Source organism: Dioscorea cayenensis, chromosome 20, assembly GCF_009730915.1.
Source record: "Dioscorea cayenensis subsp. rotundata cultivar TDr96_F1 chromosome 20, TDr96_F1_v2_PseudoChromosome.rev07_lg8_w22 25.fasta, whole genome shotgun sequence".
Taxonomy (NCBI): Eukaryota; Viridiplantae; Streptophyta; class Magnoliopsida; order Dioscoreales; family Dioscoreaceae; genus Dioscorea; species Dioscorea cayenensis.
In genome coordinates this window covers 19,867,598-19,892,465 of record NC_052490.1, presented here as the reverse complement: position 1 = coordinate 19,892,465, position 24,868 = coordinate 19,867,598, and the positions used below count along the sequence as shown (strand labels likewise).

Genomic DNA, 24,868 nt, shown 5'->3' with positions numbered 1-24,868 from the left:
TTTTCATTATCAATGTTTGTTTACCAAATTTATGGTTTGTTATAAGGTGCTTTGCCCCCTTTTCTTGGTCTTCTCATTTTAGCAGATCTATGTATCTTTTTAGATTTTATAGTGCAGTCTTCAGGTTCTATTTGAGTTCAACTTTTTCTTTGTTGTACATTATGCTGTTGTATGTCGTCATTGTTGGGTACAAGGAGCAAAGACAGGTTACTTAGGTCTATCTTCCAACATTGGAGATTAATCAAGGACTTTGATGCCCATGATTTTTTTTGTAGTGCATGACATGCCCATGATTAATCAAGAGGATTTTCAAATAATATATGTTCACAACATTGAGAATGTGGTAAACATTTTTTTGATTGATGAAGAGCAATTTATCGATCATTAATTCGCATCCTCAAATGTAATTTTTGGTTCGTTTATCAAAGATTCTCTCTAATATATAGTCTATATCTAACATTCTTTTCAATGATTTATTCTACTAATTATTTCATCATAGGGTGCGTAATTTTTGCCCCGACAATTTAGTATTTTGATTTTCAGTTTAGTATTTTAATTTAAGAAACTTAGGAGTCTTGTTTTTCTGTTTTTTATTTTTATTTTATTTTTATTTTGATTTTATTTTGTTTTTGTTTTGTTAGCAATTTTTTTGAAAACAAAAAATGTTTGGATACTAAAGTTTTATGTTTGGGAAAGCAAAAAGTGCAAAAAGCAAAAATATTAATATTATAAAATTTTGTATTGTTTTTCTTAATTTATATTAATATAATTTTTATAATTTTTTATATTAGTACACAAAATTAAGTCGCATTAGTAAACAAAGTTTTTTTTATATATTTTTATAAAAAAATAAAATATAGAAATGCCAAATTTTTATAAATTTATATTGGTGACAAAAAAAGGAACACATGATATATAGATTTTTTTTTTGGGAAAATGAGGAGGAATTTAAAAAGAAAAAAAACTAAAGAAAATTTAAAAAAAATCTCAAATCTCTATCTTAAATTTCCTAATTGTCTTAAAAAATTAGAAATAAATCTTAAAAAAAAGATGGAAGAAAATAAATTTTGAGAACGAGAAAAAACCAAAAAAAACAATTATGAAGAAAAAAAAAATAGTTAAAGATCCTTAAAAGTGTATCTAAACCATTAATGCTTATGAGAGAGAAAACAATTAATATCATTAATGAGTTAAGTTAAAGTTTTGGAAACATTTTCAAAATAGTTGAAAACAAAAAAATTGTGTTTCCATTTTTTTTTGGAAACATGGGTGTTGTTTTCAAAATTTTTGGAAACAAAAACACCTTACCAAACGTGTTTTTTTTATTTTGTTTCAAAAATTTGGAATTGGCAACAAAACAAAGATTTGGCAACAATGCCAAATGAGCCTTTAGTATTTGTGTTTAATAATTCTGAGAGTCAGCTTTTATACGCCAACCATTGTACATACAAAATGAACTCAAGCATAATAATCTCAGCTACTTGTGGCTATCATAGCTCCCTCTACTGTGGGAATCATCACCAATGCTGACGTTTAAGGAGAGTTATGTGCTTTAGGTACTAAGAATAATTTTGATTTTATGTTTATAAAAAATATGACAGTATGTCATGATGAGATGTAATGTGTGTGGCGAGCATCAGTGATCTGCAGCATAATATATGTGGTAGGCACGTCCAAGTGAGCGCCAAATAAGCTGTCATCCAGGCTCACCAAATTCGCTGATTTTATCATGTCTGAGAGGTTATTAAGAAAAATTGTTAGTGGAAATGTAAGGTGACATAGGATGTTACGATGAAAACGGTTGTAACAAATACTACACTACCATATAAAGGATGAAGAATCATAGAGAAAAAATATTCCCTATCTCTTCTTCAATCCTTTGTGCCCCCTCCCCTCCCCCCAACACACACACACACACATATCTCTCTCTTCTCTCTCTTTCTCTTTCTCTCTCTCTCTCCCTCTCTCTCTCCCCCCCACACACATCTCTCTCTTCTCTCTCTCCTCTACCATTATCCTTTCTTTCTCCCTCTTCTACCTCTCTCTCTCTCTCTCTCTCCCCCTCCTTCTCCTCTACCATTATCTTTTCTTTCTCCCTTTTCTCTACCATTATCTTTTGTGAACCTTTTATTTTGGTGCTTTCATTGAAAGATAGAGATTGTCCATCACTGAATAGCTCTGTGCACCACGACTCTTATTGTTTGGAAGCTAGATATTCTATGCATATGGTGTAACAATACTATGAGCCTTTTGTTAAGTTATCGGTGTTTCAGCAATCTAGGATGGTGGAATGACAAGACCCTTCCCCCTTCCCTCCTTCCTTCCCCTCTTCTCTCTCTTTCTCTCTCTTCTCTACCATTATCCTGTGTGAACCTTTTATTTTGGTGCTTTTATTGAAAGATAGAGATCGTTTATGATAGAAGTATAGAAGTCATGATGACTCGATCTCATGCACTGGACTTGAGAAGCAATTGATGGCCATCATTGAATAGCTCTGTGTATTACGACTCTTGTTGTTTTGAAGCTAGATATCCTATGCATATGGTGCAATAATATTATAGCCTTTTGTTAAATTATCAGTGTTTCAGCAATCTGGGATGGTGGAATGACCGATTGGGCCCTTTGCATCACTCTCTTTGTTAAATTATCGGTGTTTCAACAATCTGCGTGCCATGACCATCAGTGTTATGGTATGTGAACTAGGGACAAGCGCAATCATGTTCATGGCGTGTCCTTCCCCCTGATTATCTGAGCAGAATTCCCCAAAATCTCAAGGGGTAGACACGATCGTGTAAGCGCATGATGTCCATGCTGACCTAATGTGCTAGGTAGGTCAGCATGGACATCATGTGCGTGTAAACCGCAAGAGCATGACTGTCGAAGTAATAAATCCCAGGTGAATGGGTATTGTATCCACAGGAAATAGTGAATAGAAACACAACGATTACTATCAACTATGATGAGAATAAATCGATGGTATAATGAATGAGATTGATATAAAAAGAGATCTATGATGAGAATAAATCGATGGTATAATGAATGAGATTGATATAAAAAGAGATAAAAGAAATAAGAGAGAGAGGCACAATAAAATTGAGAGGAAAAGACCATCGATAGAAGTCAGGTACTCGGACAATGTTTCCCCTAGGACTAATGTTTTAAGTGCAAGACCAACTATTATGTCTCCTAACTGATGCTTAATGAGTCGTGGAAATCCTAACACACACGGTCCCAAACCTAAGGTCAATTGTGACTAACTCTATACTATGCCCTGGTAGAGAAATCGCTCAGTCTCAACACCTCACACTATATACAGTTGCAAAAAGCTCTAGGGATTCTAAGTGATAAACCCTATTCCTATATGTAGGCTTAACCCTTTGGTCTAAGTGAAAGGCCCCTAGTCACAATTAAGCCCCTGATACTAAAGTTTACTTCAACGCTTTACTCTATCGCTTGTGTAACTAAGCCCCAGCGGATTTCATCATTTAGCACTTCACTCTATTGTGACCGCAAAAAACTCTAGGAAACGGAGATAGGATAAATTACACCGGAGGGAAAATGGGACGTTCCGCTACCTCTCGACTCACCCTCTCAACCCTCTCCAATTTAGCTTTGTCTAACCCTCATGGCGTGTCACATATTCACAAAGGTTACCAATATAGACTCTCAACTCTAGTGTCACTTTAAAAGAGAAATCATTCAATAAGCATTCAAGATTGGAACTCAATTAAAAACATCAATTAAGGAAAGCATAATAAAAGGTCAAAGAAGCAATAACATCCTAGGGTTTACAAAATCCAGGTACACAGGTGGGGGTTTAGCTCTCCATGGAGCAAGATACAATCAATAATGAAATCGAAAGTAAAAACAAGTAATCCATAGGAAAACCCCCTCGGTATCCGTGTCGATGGTCTTGTGGAGTGGTCTTGTCCTCTCCAAAGGTTCCCTTGTCAAGTCTAGGGCACACTTCGCCGAATCGGTGCCAACGAAAGCTCCCCTAATAACTATCTTCCAAGAGAATCGCGGCATCGAAACCGGAGAACCACTCTAAAAGCCTTGCCAAAACCCGCTCTAAACCCTAGCCGCAAGCCTCTCAAAAGATAGAGAAAAGATGGGAATAATGATGAAAGATGGCTCCCAAAATCGGTTGGATCGCGGTTTAAATAGGGCTAGAATCGGGCATCCACATACCCCTGTGGACTTTCCACACGCCTGTGTGGATTCTCTAGAAACCTGATTTTCAGCCGGCTGTGAACAGTAACCGCTACAGTATATTGCTACAGTTTTTTTGCTACATTGTCTGGTACAGTACTCCGCCAAAACACTCCTAATTCCACACTTTTCATTGAGACAATATAAATGGGCACACGTTTATGGCTTAAATCACAACTCTTCTTCAATCAAAAACCTCATTGTTGAAGATCTTGCTATCAATGCACAAGTCGGGATACTCAAATGTGACTGCCTTCGTGCCCCTCCAACTTATTGTAATGGCTTGAATACATGCAGGTTGACAAACATTCACGTATCTTAGATCCCCACTTGTGTCTTCGCGTTTGTTTTTTCCAAGATTCCACCAAATAGTGCTGATATGTGCTTGTGCGATAAGAATGCGAAGCATTCTTTCCTTATGATTTGCATTATTTTTGTCGGGTTTTAGCATTAAAATGTGTACATTTATGTTCTTTTACGCAGATTGGGTTGTGAAGATGAATGTTAGAGAAAGAAGCCAATGTGTACCGTCAATGCACCAATGTTGGAGGAAATCTTACTAAGGTTCAAACGTGAAGACATAGGTCGGATGCGAGACGCGAGAATGTGCGCCAACCTCCTCATACTTCAGTTAGCACAACCATTTGGAGGGGCACAAGGGCAGTCACACTTAAGCGTTCCGATTTGTGCACATAGAACAAGATCCCTACCACTTGTCCGTTGTTGAAGAAGCAAAGCGATCCACGATGTGAACGTGTGCCCGTTTACATTACCTCGATGAAATCATGGAATCAGGAGTACTTCATGCTGGGGGTTGTAGCAGGTTTTGTTGACAGCCAGCCGAAGAAGCAGCGAAACAGAGAAGCCACAAGGGCGTGTGGAAATTCCACACGCCCGTGCGTTATTTCCACAGCGCCGTGTGGAGCATCCACATGAGCGTGTGAGATCCCGATTCCAACCCTATTTAAAGCCGATTCAGCCCCGATTTCAGCATCTTTGTTTATCTTTTGTTCATTCTTTTCTCCATCTTTCCCCCAACTTGAGAGAGGGTTGCGGCTAGGGTTTTGAGAGGTATTGGCAAGGTCTTGGAGGAGGTTCTACGGCTCCGACATCGCATCTCATTAGGAAGAAGGTTGGTAAGGGAGCCTTCGTCGGAGTGATTCGGCGAGGCGTATCTTATACTGGACGAGGAGATCGTTGCGACGAGTAGAGGACTCTCCACAAGACTATCAACACGATTATTGAGGGGGTTATCCTATGGATTGTTTACTTTTGCACTTGATTTCATTATCGTTTGTATTAAACTCCATGGAGAGCTAAATCCCTAGTGGGTATTTGGGTATTTGTGAACCCTAGTATGTATTAGTTTCTTTGAATCTGTTTATTATTCTTTCAATTAATTGATGTTTTTGTGAGTTCCAATCTTGAATGCTTGTTGTTTGAATACTCCCTTAGAGTGACACTAGGGTTGAGAGTTCACCCGGTTACTGACAGGTTGCTCCGCAAGTGCACGGAGTTGTCGAAGTAATAATCCCCATGTGAGTGGGGGTATCGTATCCACAGAGAGTAGTGAGTAGAAATACTTAGATTGCTTCTTAGCTAGGCGAAAGATGGAATAGTGATTTGTGTGTCAAAAGATGTGAAATAACAAAAGATGAAATAAACAAGAGAGAAAGTACGGGAAAGGAGAAAGTAAGGCAATCGATATAAATGGGGTACTCAGGTATTGCTCCCCCTAGGACACTAGGTTCAAGTGCAACAATCCTCTATTATGCTTCCTAACTAATGCAATTGAGAGTCGTGGACATCCTTAAATACATGATCCCAAACCTAAGATCAACCATGCCTAATTCTATACATGTCCCGGAGGAGAAATCTAACAATCTCAACACCTCGCACTCGTATAGAATTGCAATGAACTCTAGGGATTCCAAGTGATAAATCTCTTCCTATGTATAGACCTAATCCTTTGGTCCAGGCGGAAGGTCCCTAGCCACAATTAAGCCCTAGAACTAAAGTCACCTCAACGCTTCACTCCATTGCACTCGCAACTAGGCCCCAGCGGAGGATCATCCCTTAACCCATTCACTCTATTGTGGCCGCAAAGAACTCGAGGAACGGAGGTAGAATATATCACACCGGAGGAGAAAGGGGACGCTCCTGTACCTCTCGACTCACCCTCTCAACCCTCTCCAATCAAGCTTCGTTTAACCCTCGTGGTGTGTCACTCACTCATAAAAATAACCGAGTGAACTCTCAACCCTAGTGTCACCCTAAGGGAGTATTCAACAACAAGCATTCAAGATTGGAACTCACAAACACATCAATTAATTGAAAGTATAATAAAGAGATTCAAAGAAACTAATACATCCTAGGGTTCACAAATACCCAAATACCCACTAGGGGTTTAGCTCTCCATGGAGTTTAATACAAAAGATAATGAAATCAAATGCAAAGATAAACAATCCATAAGAAAAACCCCCTCGATGGTCGTGTCGATGGTCTTGTGGAGAGTCCTCTACTCGTCGCGCGATCTCCTCGTCCGGTATAAGATACGCCTTTGTCAGAGGCTCCCTTACCAACCTTCTTCCTACCGAGACGTGATGTCGGAGCCGTAGAACCTCCTCCAAGACCTAGCCAATACCTCTCCAAACCCTAGCCGCAGCCTTCTCTCAAGATGGGGGAGAGATGAACAAAGGATGATGAATAGAATGCTGAAATCGAGGCAGATTCGGCTTTAAATAGGGGCTGGAATCGGGATTTCACACGCCCGTGTGAGACTCCACACGGCCTTGTGGAAATAACGCACGGGCGTGTGTAAATTCCACACGCCCATGTGGCTTCTCTGTTTCTTGCTTCTTCGGCTGGCTGTTAATAAATCCAGCTACAAACCGGCACGAAGTATCCCGATTCCATGACTTCATCGAGGTAACGTAGACGGGCACACGTCCACGTCGTGGACCGCTTTGCTTCTTCATTATCGGACAAGTTGGTAGGGATCTTGTTCTACGTGCACAAGTCGGAACGCTAAAGTGTGACTGCCCTTGTGGCCCTCCAAATGGTCTTGCTAACTGAATTATAAAGAGGTTGGCACACACTCCAGCGTCTCGCACCCGACCTATGTCTTCGCGTTTGAACTTTATCAAGATTTCTCCCAACATTGGTGCAATCACGGTCCACATTGGCTTCTTTCTTTCACTTTCGTCTTCACAACCCAATCTGTGTAAAAGAACATAGATGCACACATATTAATGCTAAAACCCGACAAAAGTAATACAAATCATAAGGAAAGAACGCTTCGCATTCTTATCTCACAAGCACTTATCAAACTCCCCCACACTTAAGCTTTTGCTTGTCCTCAAGCAAAAATTAAAACATTGTATGCATAGATGAAGGGAATATTAGAAGTGCTTGGCCTTAGGTTCACCAAAGCATGCAAAGAAAGCATTCTAATAGCAAGAGAAATTTTTAACACTAAATACGAAAAATCAATGCTCTAGCTAAAAACTTGAATCAAAAAGGATAATAAACCCGAAATCGTGTAAGTGTGTGGACTCACTCAATCAACCCAAGGTATTCTCCTCAAAGTTCTAGGAACAAGGGACTTATTTATCTACAAAAGTACCACAAATTCAAAACGGTAGTAGTTTCACACATCCTCGAAGGTAGCCCTTTCCCAAGCGGCCGCTAAAGGTGGCTTTCACACTTTCGAAGAGATAGCTCTTTCTACCGGGGTGGTAGCTTTCACACTTCCCATGAGATAGCTCTTTCTCTCATTAGGGCATAAGTAGTATCCGACTTATGAGAGTAGCTTCATACATCATAGGAGGTAGCTCTTTCTACCCAACAAGAACAACTAAATAAGAAAACTATTTTGTTCCTTCTTTTCTTTTCCAAATTTTTTTTTTAACTCGCAAACAAACTAAACTAGTCCCTTCAACCTTAAACTTGAGTTTCCAAAAGAGTTTAGAGAGTGAGTAGTGCAACAAGTATAAATCGGGCAAAAATTCCTACAAATTCAAGCAAGAACTAGAGCATGAAAACATTCAATGTTAAAAATTCTCCTAAACTAAAGAATACCATTATTGCAACTAAGGTGAACCATCATTGGCTATGTAAGCATATGTCAATTAAAAATCATGTAAACAATATGTGCACTATGAACTCCCCCCCACACTTAAGTTGTACATTGTCCTCAATGTACATGTGCAAGCTCACTCAAAAGATATATATTACTGAAGTGCAAATGTGGGAAAGACAATTAAAACAATACTCCCCTGACTCCTAATGTTGCATTTGAATGGAGTTAAATCCTTGGGAGTGATGTTCCAACGGGTTGTGAAGCTCACACGGCCACTTTTGCCGTGCTCATGACTAGTTCCCAATTCCCGTACTGACAAGACCATCTGCACGCATACACGAGGGAGGTTCAGTAAAGCTCGATAAAAGAGAAATAAACAAACTCGAGTATATAAAAGATAGAGCAAGCAATACAACTCGAGACAAAAACAAACCAAACTCAGAAGGAGAGTCCTTTCTGAGGATAACAAGTCTAAAAAATCAAAATGCAACTAAGGAATGAAATCAAGTGTCGGTGCCACGCTCGGGCGCCTCTGCTGGTGCTGCTGCTGGTGGGGATGAAACATGAGGTGGATCTATCGGTGCTAGAGCAGGTGATGGTGGAGGTGGTGAAGATGTCGAGGGGGCCTGAGGAGTCCTCGGTCGCAGGACGAATGATGAGGCGACGTCTCGCTCCAATATTTGCTGTAAACAATCGAAATGTGCCATAAGCTCGGTGTACTGAGTGTCCTGCGTAGCCCTCATCTCGGCAATCTCTGTGCGAGCCCCGGCTATCTCTGTCCGTACTACACCCACCGCGCTCTCGAGCCTCTCAAAGCGATCATGGGCCCGAGATGGTGATGACACATGTACGGTGGGAGCGTCCTCTGCCGCCAAAGGTACCTCGGCCTCCATCGGTGCTAGCTGAGGCTCAGAAGCAGGCTGGGATGCCTCGGCCTCCTCAACTGTCTCTGGAGCTGGTAGCACCAGGGCGTAAACCCCTGCCCGAACTCTGCGGACCATCCCCATCAACCTCATCATCTCTAGGCTCAGGGGTGCAGGTGTGCTCGTCTTCTCGGCCCCGCGCACTGTATCCAAGAGACCCATGCCCAGTACTAGCCTCGTGATGTAGGGGCCTGCAAAGATCGCTCCCAATTGAGCATAATGCCCCTGGTGACTGATGTACTCGGCGATGATGTGGCCTAAATAAATCGGTATGTGCTGTACCATCGAGTACAAATACAACAGCTCCTGCCGGCTCAGAACGCCAGTGGTATCACCACGGCCACTCACCGACCTGCTCATAAGAGCATGTAGATATCGATATGCAGGTCGGGAAAGGCACGTGGCCTTGGACACCCCTGGCTCATACTGGCCCTGACCATATAACATCCGGTAAGCTCTCTGCGGGGTCAAGGCGCCAGGATAATCTGTCGGTAATTGAGAGTACTCCTAAGTATCTGTGAATGCCTCCTCGTACAAGCCAAGTAAAATGGAAAACTGAGTGACGCTCAAGCAATGGTGGTGTCTAACTGCTCTTAACTGAATGGCGTCTACACTGTCGAAGCTCGCGTATGATCTGTCGAACTCAAATGTAGATAGGACCTCTAGTGCAAGCTCTCGGATGGCTGGCTCTCAAACCATCAATAACTGCCTCCAACCACCCGTAGAGACGAGATCCTCAACCTCTGCTGCAAACTCATCTCCCTGCTGTAGATCTCGCAGTATACTCGTGTCCAGGAAGCGAGTCTGGCCTAACCGGAGTCGCGACAGACGCTCATAACGGACCTGATGCTCTGGCATAGCAAATTGAATGCGCTCAGGCTCAGGAGATGACTCACGCGGCCTCTTATCAGCTTGCTTCTTTGAACAGGGAGCCATACTCTGCAAAATTTTTAAAGAACTCGATCAAATAAGTTGAGAAAACAATGCTGCAGAAATCCACACGGTCGTGTGGAATTTCCACACGCTCGTGTGGATCCACGGGGTGTGAAAACCGCATGGTCGCGCCTCAAAAACCACTAATACACTCGAAAATTATCTTCTAAACCCATTCTAAACATGGCTAATCGATCGAGTCATAGAAACGTAGCATTATTGGCTAAATCAATCAATGGAAACCATGAATCGACAAAGATAATCCAAAATAGGGCTTACCGATGAGTTGAGAAGAAGAAACTTGAAATCGGCCAGAAAACCTCGCAAAAATCCGCACTAAATCGGCGCTGGAGGGTCGAGAAAGGATAGAGGGGTGTTCTCAGAGCGAATGTGGGTGTGAAGATAAAGAAAACCGAAAGGATTTTAAAGAAAACCCGCGGCTCTTGAGTTTCTGTATATCCACACGACCGTGTGGAAATAACACACGCCCGTGGGGCACCACGGGAGAGCTTCACAGGGGCGCACGCACGCCCTTGTGCGCTCTCGGCATAACGCTCTCAACACATTCACACGGCCGTGCGTAAATTACCCACGCCCGTGCGCCCGACCCACAGGGGCAGCCACACACCCCTGTGCGCTCTCTGTTCAACCGAGAGAATTCTCTAAGTGTTCCACACGTCCGTGTGGGAAAGCCGCACGACCATGGACATTCACAGGCTCCACTCACAGGGGCATTTGCACGCCCCTGTGCGCTCTCGGGATAGAGAAGGGATCATCTGCAGAACTCACACGGACGTGTGGAAAATACGCACGCCTGATGTGTATATCACCTCTATTACTCACGGGGCGAGTTCACGCCCTGTGTGCTCTCGAGAAAAATGTGCTAAGTTTCTACGGGACGACCTTGCGCTCGTGTGGAAATTCCGCGCGGCCGTGCGATAATCGCGAGGTCGCTCACGGGGGCGAGTTCACGCCCCGTGTCTTCTCGGATGAGCTCGCAATACAACCCCACGGGCGTGTGGAAAAGTCCACCGCCCGCGTGTTCTCTCGGATGACTTGAAAAAATTCCGCAGGGCTCGCAGAAATTTTCTGAACATGTTACACATTCAGAGCCTGCCCTATTATGCAACAAATACCAGTGAAAACAATAAAAACAAGCTCAAGCGACCAAATCTTCGCCAACTCCTCATGAAAACACACGATGAAATATAAATCCACCAAGATGAATGCAACACAACTAGATTAAAATGATGACACCAACACTCAACAATTTATTCATGTAACCTAACTACAACTAACAATAACAGTAAACACTTGGGTTGCCTCCCAAGAAGTGCTTGTTTTATGTCACTAAGCTTGACGTACCTTGTCTTACCTCACGGGGGTTCATAGATGAAGGTTGCCCTCTTACTCATGGCTTGGAAGCATGATCAGCAAAGTCTCTTGAGAGTAGAGGGTGAATTGTCGGGTTTGGGACCACCTAGCAATGGTTCGTGGAACTCACTCGGCTTGGGCACACCTCCAACAGTCTTGGAGTGTTTCCGGTGGCGTCTCCTTGCCCTCTTCATTTTCTGGATCACCTTCTTCAGGATCCCCGGGGTAGATGGTACTTCTTCGTTCGAGCCAAGCATCATTACTTCTTCAATCTCCTCTTCTTGGTCGAACAAACCCTCATACGGGTCAGGATTGAACATTTCCTGCACATATTCATCAATAATCTCATTAGTAGTGTCTAGAAAATCTAATGTGTCATCAAAGTCAAGAGAATGCCGCATGGCTTCAGCGAGGCGGTATATGAGCTTGTCATCTCCAACTCTCAACGTTAGCTCCCCGCCATCCATGTCAATCAAAGCCTTGGAAGTTCGCAAGAACGGCCTCCCAAGTATCAATGGCACATCCGCATCCTCATCAACGTCTAGCACCACAAAGTCCACAGGAAATATATACTTGTCCACCTTGACAAGCACATCTTCGATGATGCCCCCCGGATGTCTCACCGTTCGGTCCGCCAATTGTAAAGTCATCCGAGTGGGCCTAGGTTCTCCCAAACCTAGCTTCTGAAAGAAGGTGTATGGCATGACATTGATGCTTGCCCCTGAATCTGCCAATGCCAATTCTTCACCTAGATTGCCAATGTTACACGGAATGATGAAGCTCCCCGGGTCTTTCTTCTTATCCGGCATGTTCTTTTGCAAAACCGCCGAGCAAGATGCATCTAGGATCATGGAAGCACTCTCCTCTAGCTTCCTCTTGTTGGTCAACAAATCTTTCAAGAATTTAGCATACTTAGGCATTTGAGCCAATGCCTCAACAAAAGGAATGTTGATATGGAGTTGCTTGAATAGACTTAGGAACTTCTTGTATTGATCATCCGCTTGGTCATTCTTCAATCTTGAGGGATAAGGAATTCTTGGCTTGAAGGGTGGAGGTGCCACCTCCTTCTCTTTGCTCGGTCCTTCTCCAACCTCTATGACCTCGGGTACATGCACATTGAGCTTCTCACTCGGGAGCTTGCCTTCAACCTCGCGACCACTTCGCAAAGTGATCGCTTTTAATTGCTCTCTAGGATTCATCTCTGTATTGCTCGGTAAGCTCCCTTGTGGTCGTTCCGCTAGAGACTTCACAATTTGTCCAACTTGGTTCTCAAGATTGTGCAAGGACGCAGTGTGATTGCGAAGTGTGGCCTCAACTGATTCAAACCTTGAATTCGAAGATTGCACAAATCTGGTCATGGCCTTCTCTAAGTCATTCAAGCGGGTCTCCAAGCCATTAACTCTGTTCTCGACATTTGGGGCTTGTTGTTGTTGTTGGAAACCCGGCGGCCCCATGGCCTTCTGTGGACCTTGGTTGCTCCATGAAAAATTTGGGTGATTCTTCCAACCCGAATTATAGGTGTTGCTATATGGATTCCCTTGGTTCCTCATTGCATTACCCACAAAATCGACGTTCTCCACCGAAGATACATCACCAATAGAAATCGGGCAATCGGAGGAGGCATGTCCTCCTCCAAATCCGTTACATGTTGTCACGGCCGCCACTCTGTTCGAAGTTATAACATCTAGCTTCTTACCCAATGCTTCAACTTAAGCCGCCAATGACGTTACCGCATCTATCTCATGGAGTCCGGCCACTTTCTTCTTCTCCTTTGCATTCCACTGGTAACTATTTAGACCCATTTCTTCAATAAGTTGTCGGCATACCTCGGGGGTCTTGCTACCTAAGGTACCTCTTGCTGCCGCATCCAAAAGTTGGCTTGTACTTGGATTCAAACCGTTGTAAAAGGTTTGGATAATCATCCACTCTGGGAATCCGTGTTGTGGGCATTTGCGCAGGAGCTCCTTGAACCTTTCCCACGTCTCAAATAGAGACTCCAATTCCGACTGTACAAAGGACGAGATCTCATTCCTTAGCTTCGCAGATTTTCGGGGAGGGAAATAACGGCCAAGAAAAGCTTCTACCATCTCCTCCCATGTGGTGATCGAGGCTTTAGGTAATGAGTGTAGCCACTGCTTCGCTTTCCCCTTTAGGGAAAATGGGAAGGCTCTCAACTTGATGGCATCATCCGTCACTCCGTTGATCTTGAGCATATCACACACCTCAAGAAAGTTCTCTATGTGACTATTTGGATCCTCGTCAACCAAACCATTGAACTGTGCGGACTGTTGTAACATGTGGATGAATGCCGGCTTTAGCTCAAAGTTCTGAGCTGTAATAGGGGGACGCACAATGCTCGATTGTGTCCCCAAAACTGAATGTCTAGCATAATCAGAGAGTGTCCTCTGCTGCCCATTCTGTTCTGCCATATTGCCTGAACCTTCAACTTCCAAATCAGCTAGATTAGACGGTTCTTCCACAGGTCTTTTCCCTTTTCTTCTAAGTGTTCTTTCAAGCTCGGGATCTCCTTCAATCAATATTGAGGGGTTCCCTCGGGTCATCAACCTGAAGCTGCACAAAAGAAAGAAAACAAATCAGAACGATGATAGAAAAGAAGATGTGAAATAGATTAAATGAATGAATAGCTAAGAACACAAAAGTGCAAAGTGTCTCTAAACGCCTACTCCCCGGCAACGACGCCAAAAACTTGACAGGTTGCTCCGCAAGTGCACGGAGTTGTCGAAGTAATAATCCCCAGGTGAGTGGGGGTATCGTATCCACAGGGAGTAGTGACTAGAAATACTTAGATTGCTTCTTAGCTAGGCGAAAGATGGAATAGTGATTTGTGTGTCAAAAGATGTGAAATAACAAAAGATGAAAGAAACAAGAGAGAAAGAATGGGAAAGGAGAAAGTAAGGCAATCGATATAAATGGGGTACTCGGGTATTGCTCCCCCTAGGACACTAGTTTCAAGTGCAAGAATCCTCTATTATGCTTCCTAACTAATGCAATTGAGAGTTGTGGACATCCTTAAATACATGATCCCAAACCTAAGGTCAACCATGCCTAATTCTATATTTGTCCCGGAGGAGAAATCTAACAATCTCAACACCTCGCACTCGTATAGAATTGCAATGAACTCTAGAGATTCCAAGTGATAAATCTCTTCCTATGTATAGACCTAATCCTTTGGTCCAGGCGGAAGGTCCTTAGCCACAATTAAGCCGTAGAACTAAAGTCACCTCAACGCTTCACTCCATTGCACTCGCAACTAGGCCCCAGCGGAGGATCATCCCTTAGCCCATTCACTCTATTGTGGCCGCAAAGAACTCGAGGAACGGAGGTAGAATCTATCACACCGGAGGGGAAAGGGGGCGCTCCTGTACCTCTCGACTCACCCTCTCAACCCTCTCCAATCAAGCTTCGTCTAACCCTCGTGGTGTGTCACTCACTCACAAGGATAACCGAGTGAACTCTCAACCCTAGTGTCACTCTAAGGGAGTATTCAACAACAAGCATTCAAGATTGGAACTCACAAACACATCAATTAATTGAAAGCATAATAAAGAGATTCAAAGAAACTAATACATCCTAGGGTTCACAAATACCCAAATACCCACTAGGGGTCTAGCTCTCCATGGAGTTTAATACAAAAGATAATGAAATCAAATGCAAAGATAAACACTCCATAAGAAAAAACCCCCTCGATGGTCGTGTCGATGGTCTTGTGGAGAGTCCTCTACTCGTCGCGCGATCTCCTCATCCGGTATAAGATACGCCTTTGTCAGAGGCTTCCTTACCAACCTTCTTCCTACCGAGACGCGATGTCGGAGCCGTAGAACCTCCTCCAAGACCTAGCCAATACCTCTCCAAACCCTAGCCGCAGCCTTCTCTCAAGATGGGGGAGAGATGAACAAAGGATGATAAATATAATGCTGAAATCGAGGCAGATTCGGCTTTAAATAGGGGCTGGAATCGGGATTTCACACGCCCGTGTGAGACTCCACATGGCTTTGTGGAAATAACGCACGGGCGTGTGTAAATTCCACACGCCCATGTGGCTTGTCTGTTTCTTGCTTCTTCGGCTGGCTGTCAATAAATCCAGTTACAAACCGGCACGAAGTATCCCGATTCCATGACTTCATTGAGGTAACGTAGACGGGCACACGTCCACGTCGTGGACCGCTTTGCTTCTTCATTATTGGACAAGTTGGTAGAGATCTTGTTCTACGTGCACAAGTCGGAACGCTAAAGTGTGACTGCCCTTGTGCCCCTCCAAATGGTCTTGCTAACTGAATTATAAAGAGGTTGGCACACACTCCAGCGTCTCGCACCCGACCTATGTCTTCGCGTTTAAACTTTATCAAGATTTCTCCCAACATTGGTGCAATCACGGTCCACATTGGCTTCTTTCTTTCACTTTCGTCTTCACAACCCAATCTGTGTAAAAGAACATAGATGCACACATATTAATGCTAAAACTCGACAAAAGTAATGCAAATCATAAGGAAAGAACGCTTCGCATTCTTATCTCACAAGCACTTATCAGTTACCCTTGTGAGTGAGTGACACACCACGAGAGTTAGATGAAACTTGATTGGAGAGGGTTGAGAGGGTGAGTCGAGAGGTACAGGAGCGTCCCCTTTCCCCTTCGGTGCGATAGATTCTACCTCCGTTCCTCGAGTTCTTTGCGGCCACAATAGAGTGAATGGGCTAAGGGATGACCCTCCGCTAGGGATTAGTTGTGAGTGCAACGGAGTGAAGCGTTGAGGTGATTTTAGCATCGAGGGCTTAATTGTGGCTAGGGATCTTTCTTCTGGACCAAAGGGTTAGGTCTATAATTAGGAAGAGATTTATCACTTGGAATCCTCAGAGCTCATTGCAATTCTATGCGAGTGTGAGGTGTTGAGATTGTTCGATTTCTCCTCCGGGACATGTGTAGAATTAGGCATTGTTGACCTTAGGTTTGGGACCATGTTGTTAAGGATGTCCACGACTCACCATTGTATTAGTTAGGAAGTATAATAGAGAGTTGTTGCATTTGAAACTATTGTCCTAGGGGGAGCAATACCCGGGTACCCCATCTTTATCGATTGTCTTACCTTCTCCTTACTCGTACTTTCTCTCTTGTTTCTTTCACTTCCGTCATTTCACATTGTTTGACATACAAATCACTGATTCATCTTCTACATAGCTAAGAGACAATTTAAGTAATTTTACTCCCTACTCCTTGTGGATACGATACCCCCACTCACCTAGGGATTTATTACTTCGACAACTCCGTGCACTTGCGGAGCACCTGTCAAGTTTTTGGCGCCGTTGCCGGGGAGTAGGTGTTTTGTTTTCTTAGCTATTCATCCATTCATTCTATTTCACATCTTCTTTTCTATCATCATTCTGATTTGTTTTCTTTCGTTTGTGTAGCTTCAGGTTGATGACCCGAGGGAACCCCTCAATATTGATTGAAGGAGATCCCGAGCTCGAAGAACACTTAGAAGGAAAGGGAAAGACCCTGTGGAAGAACCGTCTAATTTAGCTAATTTGGAAGTTGAAGGTTTAGACAATATGGCAGAATAAAATGGGCAGCAGAGGACACTCTTTGATTATGCTAGACCTTCAGTGTTGGGGACACAATCGAGCATTGTGCGTCCCCTGATTACAGCTCAGAACTTCGAGCTAAAGCCGGCATTTATCCACATGTTACAGCAATCCGCACAGTTCAATGATTTAGCCGATGAGGATCCAAACAGTCACATAGAGAACTTTCTCGAGTGTGTGATATGCTCAAGATAAACGGAGTGACGGATGATGCCATCAAGTTGAGAGCCTTCCCATTTTCCCTAAAAGGGAGAACAAAGCAATGGCTACACTCATTACCTAAAGCCTCGATCACCACATGGGAGGAGATGGTAGAAGCTTTTCTTGGCCATTATTTCCCTCCCGGAAAATCTGCAAAGCTTAGAAATGAGATCTCATCCTTTGTACAGTCGGAATTAGAGTCTCTATTTGAGACATGGGAAAGGTTAAAGGAGCTCCTGCGCAAATGCCCCCAACACGGATTCTTGGAGTGGATGATTGTTCAGACCTTTGGACACGACAGCAGGAGGTACCTTAGGTAGCAAGACCCCCGATGAAGCCCGATAACTTATTGAAGAAATGGGTCTAAATAGCTACTAGTGGAATGTTAGAGAGAAGAAGAAAGTGGCCGGGCTCCATGAGATAGATGCGGTGACTTCATTGGCGGCTCAAGTCGAATCATTGAGTAAGAAGTTAGATGTTCTAACTTCGAATAGAGTGGCGGACGTGACAACTTATAGCGGATGTGGAGGAGGACATGCTTCCTCCGATTGCCCGATCTCCATTGGTGATGTATCTTCAGTTGAGAAGGTTGATTTTGTGGGTAATGCAATGAGGAACCAAGGAAATCCATATAGCAACACCTACAATTCGGGTTGGAAGAATCATCCAAATTTTTCATGGAGCAACCATGGTCCACAGAAGGCCATGGGGCCGCCGGGTTTCCAACAACAACAAGCCCCAACCGTTTAGAACAGAGTTTCTGGCTTGGAGACCCATATGACCTACTTAGAGAAGGCCTTAACCAGATTTGTGCAATCTTCAAATTCGAGGTTTAAATCAGTTGAGGCCACATTTCGTAATCACACAGCGTCCTTGCACAATCTTGAGAACCAAGTTGGACAAATCGTGAAGTCTCTAGCGGAGAGACCACAAGGAAGCTTACCAAGCTTACCTGCACCTTTCAAGCCAAGAATTCCTTATCCCTCAAGGTTGAAGAATGACTAAGCGGATGACCAATACAAGAAGTTCCTAAGTCTATTCAAGCAACTCCACTTCAACATCCCTTTTGTTGAGGCATTGTCTCAAATGCCTAAGTATGCTAAGTTCTTGAAAGATTTGTTGACCAACAAGAGAAAGTTAGAGGAGCGTGCTTCTGTGATTCTAGATGCATCTTGCTCGGCTGTCTTGCAAAGGAACATGCCGAATAAGAAGAAAGACCTGGGAAGCTTCATCATTCCGTGCAATATTGGCAATTTAGGTGAAGGGATGGCATTGGCAGATTCAGGGGCAAGCATCAACGTCATGCCATACACCTTCTTTCAGAAACTAGGCTTGGGAGAGCCTAGGCCTACTTGGATGACTTTGCAGTTGGCGGACCGAACGGTACGACATCCGAGGGGCATCATCGAAGATGTGCTTGTCAAGGTGGACAAGTATATATTTCCTGTCGACTTTGTGGTGCTAGACTTCGATGAGGATGCGGATGTACTCTTGATACTTGGGAGTCCGTTCTTGCGAACTTCCAAGGCATTGATTGACATGGATAACGGGGAGCTAACGTTGAGAGTTGGAGATGACAAGCTCACATACCACCTCGCTGAAGCCATGTGGCATTCTCTTGACTTTGATGACACTTTATATTTTCTAGACACTACTGATGAGATTATTGATGAATATGTACAGGAAATGTTTAATCCGGACCCGTATGAGGGTTTGTTCGACCAAGAGGAGGAGATTGAAGAAGTGATGATGCTTGGTTCGAATGAAGAGGTACCGTCTACCCCGGGGATCTTGAAGAAGGTGATTCAGAAAATGAAGAGGGTGAGGAGACGCCACCGGAAACACTCCAAGATTGTTGGAGGTGTGCGCAAGCCGAGTGAGTTCGATGAACCATTGGTAGGTGGTCCAAAGTTTGACAACTTGATAAGTGCTTGTGTGATAAGAATGCGAAGTGTTCTTTCCTTATGATGTGCATTACGTTTAGCAGGTTTAAGCGCTAATACATGTGTATTTGTGTTCTTTTGCGCATGTAGGGTTGTGAGGCCCAATGTTAGAGAAAGAAGCCAATGTGAATCGTGAATGCACCATTCGGAGGAAATCTTGATAAGGTTTAAACGCGAAGACATAAGTCGGGTTCAAGATGATAGAATGTGTGCCAACCTCCCTTGTATTCAATCTAGCACAATGATTTGGAGGGGCACAAAGGCAGTCACATTCTAAGTATTCCGGCTTTGTGCTTGTATAATAAGATCTCCACCAACGCGACTGTTTATTGAAGAAGCAAGACGATCTACGACGTAAACGTGTGCCCGTTTACGTTACCTCGATGAAAGAATGGATTCGGGAGTGTTTTGCTGGCTGGTACTGTAGCAAAAATCAATGTAGCAATTCACTGTAGTAGTTACTGTTCACAGTCGGCCAAAAATCATAATTGCAGAAAAGCCACACGGGCGTGTGGAAATTACCCACGCCCATGTGGAAATTCCAGAGAAGCCACACGGGCGTGTGGAAGCCACATGGGCGTGTGGGATCCCGATTCCAACCCTATTTAAGCCCCGATTTCAGCATCTTTTGTTCATTCTTCTCCCCATGTTTCCCCCAACTTGAGAGAGGGCGGCGGCTAGGGTTTTGAGAGGTATTGGCAAGGTCTTGGAGGAGGTCCTACGGCTCTGACATCGCATCTCATTAGGAAGAAGGTTGGTAAGAGAGCCTCTGATAAAGGCGTATCTTATACCGGACGAGAAGATCGTGCGACGAGTAGAGGACTCTCCACAAGACCATCGACACGACTATTGAGGGGGTTTTCTTATGGATTGCTTATCTTTGCACTTGATTTCATTATCTTTTGTATTAAACTCCATGGAGAGCTAAACTCCTAGTGGGTATTTGGGTATTTGTGAACCCTAGGATGTATTAGTTTCTTTGAATCTCTTTATTATGCTTTCAATTAATTGATGTGTTTGTGAGTTCCAATCTTGAATGTTTGTTGTTTGAATACTCCCTTAGAGTGATACTAGGGTTGAGAGTTCACCCGGTTATCCTTGTGAGTGAGTGACACACCAGGCTCGATTGGAGAGGGTTGAGAGGGTGAGTCGAGAGGTACAAGAGCATCCCCTTTCCCCTCCGATGTGATAGATTCTACCTCCATTCCTCGAGTTCTTTGCGTCCACAATAGAGTGAATGGGCTAAGGGATGACCCTCCGCTGGGGCCTAGTTGCGGGTGCAATGGAGTGAAGCGTTGAGGTGATTTTAGCATCTAGGGCTTAATTGTGGCTAGGGACCTTCCGCCTGGACCAAAGGGTTAGGTCTATACATAGGAAGAGATTTATTACTTGGAATCCCTAGAGCTCATTGCAATTATATGCGAGTGCGAGGTGTTGAGATTGTTCGATTTCTCCTCTGGGACATGTGTAGAATTAGGCATGGTTGACCTTAGGTTTGGGACCATGTAGTTAAGGATGTCCACGACTCACCATTGCTTTAGTTAGGAAGCATAATAGAGGGTTCTTGCACTTGAAACTATTATCCTAGGGGAGCAATACCAGGGTACCCCATCTTTATCGATTGCCTTACCTTCTCCTTATCCATGCTCTCTTTCTTGTTGATTTTACTTTCGTTATTTCACATCACCTGACACACAAGCCACTATTAAATCTTTCACTTAGCTAAGAAGAAATATAAGTATTTTTACTCCCTACTCCCTGTGGATACGATACTCCCACTCACCTGGGGATTTATTACTTCGACAACTCCGTGCACTTGCGGAGCACCTGTCATAACTCACCCTCTACTCTCAAGAGACTTTGCTCATCATGCTTTTAAGGCATGGGTAAGAGGGAAACTTTCATCTATGACCCCCATGAGGTAAGACAAGGTACGTCAAGCTTAGTAACGTAAAACAAGCGCATCTTGGGAGGCAACTCAAGTATTTACTGTTTTTGCTAATTGTAGTTAGTTTTGCATGAATAACTTGTTGAGTGTTGGTGTCTTCATTTTGAACTAGTTGTGTTGCGGTCATGTTGGTGGATTTTTTTTTATATATCATCGTGTGTTTTCATGAGGATTTGGCGAAGATTTGGTCGCTTGAGCTTGTTTCTGTTGTTTTTCACTAGTAAAAGGGCAGGCTCTGAATGTGTAACATTTTCAGAAAATTTCTGCAGAGCCTGCAGAGTTTTTCAGGTCATCCAGTGAAAACACACTGGTATGTGGAATTTCCACACGCCCGTGGGGTTGTATTGCGAGCTCATCCAGAGAAGACACAGGGGCGTGAACTTGCCCCTGCAAGCGACCCTGCGATTATCACACGGCCGTGCGGAATTTCCGCACGGGCGTGTGTCATTCTGCAGAGACTTAGCACATTTTCCCGAGAGCACACAGTGGCGTGAACTCGCCCCTGTAGGCAACTGTGTGACCTTCACACAGGCGTGGGTATTTTCCACACGCCCGTGCGGGATTCTGCAGACGATCCCTTCTCTATCCCGAGAGCTCACAGGGGCGTGTGAATGCCCCTGTGAGTTGCGCCTATGATTGTCCACGGCCGTGCTGATTATCCACACGGGCGTGGGAAACACTTATAGAATTCTCTCGGTTGAACAGAAAGCGCACAGGGGCATGTGGCTGCCCTTATGGGTCGGGCGCACGGGCGTGGCTAATTTACGCACGGCCGTGTGGATGTGTTCAGAGTGTTATTCCACACGCCCGTGCATTATTTCCACAGGGCCGTGTAGAGCATCCACATGGGCGTATGAGATCCCGATTCCAGCCCTATTTAAAGCCGATTCAGCCCCGATTTCAGCATCTTTGTTTATCTTTTGTTCATTCTTTTCTCCATCTTTCCCCCAACTTGAGAGAGGGCTGCGGCTAGGGTTTTGAGAGGTATTGGCTAGGTCTTGGAGGAGGTTCTACGGCTCTAACATCGCATCTCATTAGGAAGAAGGTTGGTAAGGGAGCCTCCGTCGGAGTGATTCGGTGAGGCGTATCTTATACCAGACGAGGAGATCATTGCAACGAGTAGAGGACTCTCCACAAGACTATCAACATGATTATCGAGGGGGTTTTCCTATGGATTGTTTACTTTTGCACTTGATTTCATTATCGTTTGTATTAAACTCCATGGAGAGCTAAACCCCTAGTGGGTATTTGGGTATTTGTGAACCCTAGGATGTATTAGTTTCTTTGAATCTCTTTATTATGCTTTCAATTAATTGATATTTTTGTGAGTTCCAATCTTGAATGCTTGTTGTTTGAATACTCCCTTAGAGTGACACTAGGGTTGAGAGTTCACCCGGTTACCCTTGTGAGTGAGTAACATACCACGAGAGTTAGATGATAAGTGCTTGAGTGAACATGTTTTTATACGTGTTTTACATGCATGGAGCATCATATCTTTCATGGTTTATGTCTCATTTCGTGTATTGGGTGTTCTTTTATGCATATAGGTTGTGAAGGCATGGAGGATGAGAAAGAAAGCGAAGATAGGCTACTGAGGCACAAAGTTGAGAGTTCTTGTGTGAATGAAGGAAGAAGACAAAAGAGGAGTTCGTGTAAGCGGAGATGTGTGCCAACTTCCATGGTTATGCAAGCCAATTCATAAGTGGAAGGGCACAAAGGCAGTCATATCCCCGCATTCCCTCTCTTTTGTAAAGAGTTCAAGACCTCTCAAGACGCATCGATGAATGAAAAGCCTAGTAGCCTACTACATGATCGTGTGCCCGATTGTGTAGCCTGAAGAGGAGAATGTACGTCATCACGTTTGTGAAAATCATTGTAGCAAAGAACTGTAGCAAATCATCGTAGTAAAGTACTGTAACAAAATTACTGTTCACGCACCCCGCGCGGAAATTCCGCGCGCCCGCGTGGAAATTCCTTCAGTCAATGCGGGCGCGTGGAAAATCCACGTGGCTGCGTGGGGGCTCGTGACAGGCGCGTGATGAGGCTATAAATACACCGTTTAGCCGATTCTAAAGGGACTTTTTGCTGAGATTTGAAAAAAACAAAAGGAGAAAGACGGCTTGGGTTTGATAGGAAGGTCTTCGCCAATTGAGAGGGAGTTCTTCACCAACTTTGATAGGTTTCTTCGACGTCATAGCATTGGGAAAGCATTGGCGACCTAGCTTCGGAGAGGAACCTTTCATGACATGGAACTACCAATCAAGGCCAATCCGCATGAATTCGAGGGGGTTTTTATCTATGGGTTTTATTGGTTTTCATTGTATTTTTCATTGCTTTGTATCTAGACCCATGGAGGGCTAAACCCTAGTAGGTATTTGGGCATGTGAACCCTAAGATCCATATTTTGTATTGATTTACTTGATGCTTCTAGTTAATCCGAGTTGTTTGGAGTTTTAATCTTGTGATTTAATTGTTTGCTAGTGTTGTTAATCCTTGTGATTGATTTACCTTGCATGAATTCATTCTTTGATGTGAGATGCCTCCATTAGAGCTAGATTTCCAAGATTAATGAGGGTTGAGAGGGTGAGCCTTAGGATATAGGAGTTTCCCCTTTCCCCTTCGATTGAGTGATTCCTATCTTCGAGTTCCCTTTTCTCTTTGCAACCATATTTGGTGAGAGGTGTGAGATTGTTCGATTTCTCCGCCGGGACCTTGTAGGGGGTTAGGATCCTTCGCTGGGAATTAGGGTTGGATCTACATTTAGGAAGCGGTTTCACTCTTAGGTTTCCTTAGCGCGTATTGCGGTCATATGAGGTGTGAGGTGTTGAGATTGTTTGATTTCTGCGCCGGGACCTTGTAGGGGACTAGTACCTTTTGCTTGGAGACAAGATTTGGTTATTTGTGGATTACCTCGACTCGTTAAACTCGGTTCTACAACATTTAGTGAATCATTGAGTTTCATGGAAGCTCTTAGGCGGATCATTGCCCGAGTACCTCATTCTTAGTGATTGAGACTCTTCTATTTAATTTCTTGCATACTTGTTTGTTTTAATTGCAATTTAGTTTAATCCATCATACTCATTGATTTCGACTAGATAATTAAGAATTGGTTATTACTAATACTTTCGTTCCTTGTGGATTCGACTACCCAACACACCGGGTATTTTATTACTTCGACACCCGTGCACTTGCGGTACACACATGCATATTCGGACGTGTCATTAGATGAAGCTTGATTGGAGAGGGTTGAGAGAGTGAGTCGAGAGGTACAAGAGCGTCCCCTTTTTCCTCCGGTGTGATAGATTCTATCTCCGTTCCTCGAGTTCTTTGCGGCTATAATAGAGTGAATGGGCTAAGGGATGACCCTCCGCTGGGGCTTAGTTGCGAGTGCAACGGAGTGAAGCGTTGAGGTGATTTTAGCATCTAGGGCTTAATTGTGGCTAGGGACCTTTTTTCTGGAACAAAGGGTTAGGTCTATAATTAGGAAGGGATTTATCACTTGGAATCCCCAGAGCTCATTGCAATTCTATGCGAGTGCGAGGTGTTGAGATTGTTCGATTTCTCCTCCGTGATATGTGTAGAATTAGGCATGGGTGACCTTAGGTTTGGGACCATGTAGTTAAGGATGTCCACGACTCACCATTTCATTAGTTAG

At 43.8% G+C, this 24,868-nt stretch overlaps 2 non-coding genes across 2 annotated transcripts; one reads left to right on the top strand and one right to left on the bottom strand.

Moving 5' to 3' along the window:
• The first annotated feature begins 13,455 nt into the window (after window positions 1–13,455).
• LOC120252068 lies at window positions 13,456–13,562 on the top strand. The gene has a single exon (XR_005533619.1). It is a non-coding gene; the product is annotated as a small nucleolar RNA R71 (small nucleolar RNA).
• A 3,915-nt stretch (window positions 13,563–17,477) lies between these two features.
• LOC120251971 lies at window positions 17,478–17,584 on the bottom strand. The gene has a single exon (XR_005533531.1). It is a non-coding gene; the product is annotated as a small nucleolar RNA R71 (small nucleolar RNA).
• Window positions 17,585–24,868: the final 7,284 nt, after the last annotated feature.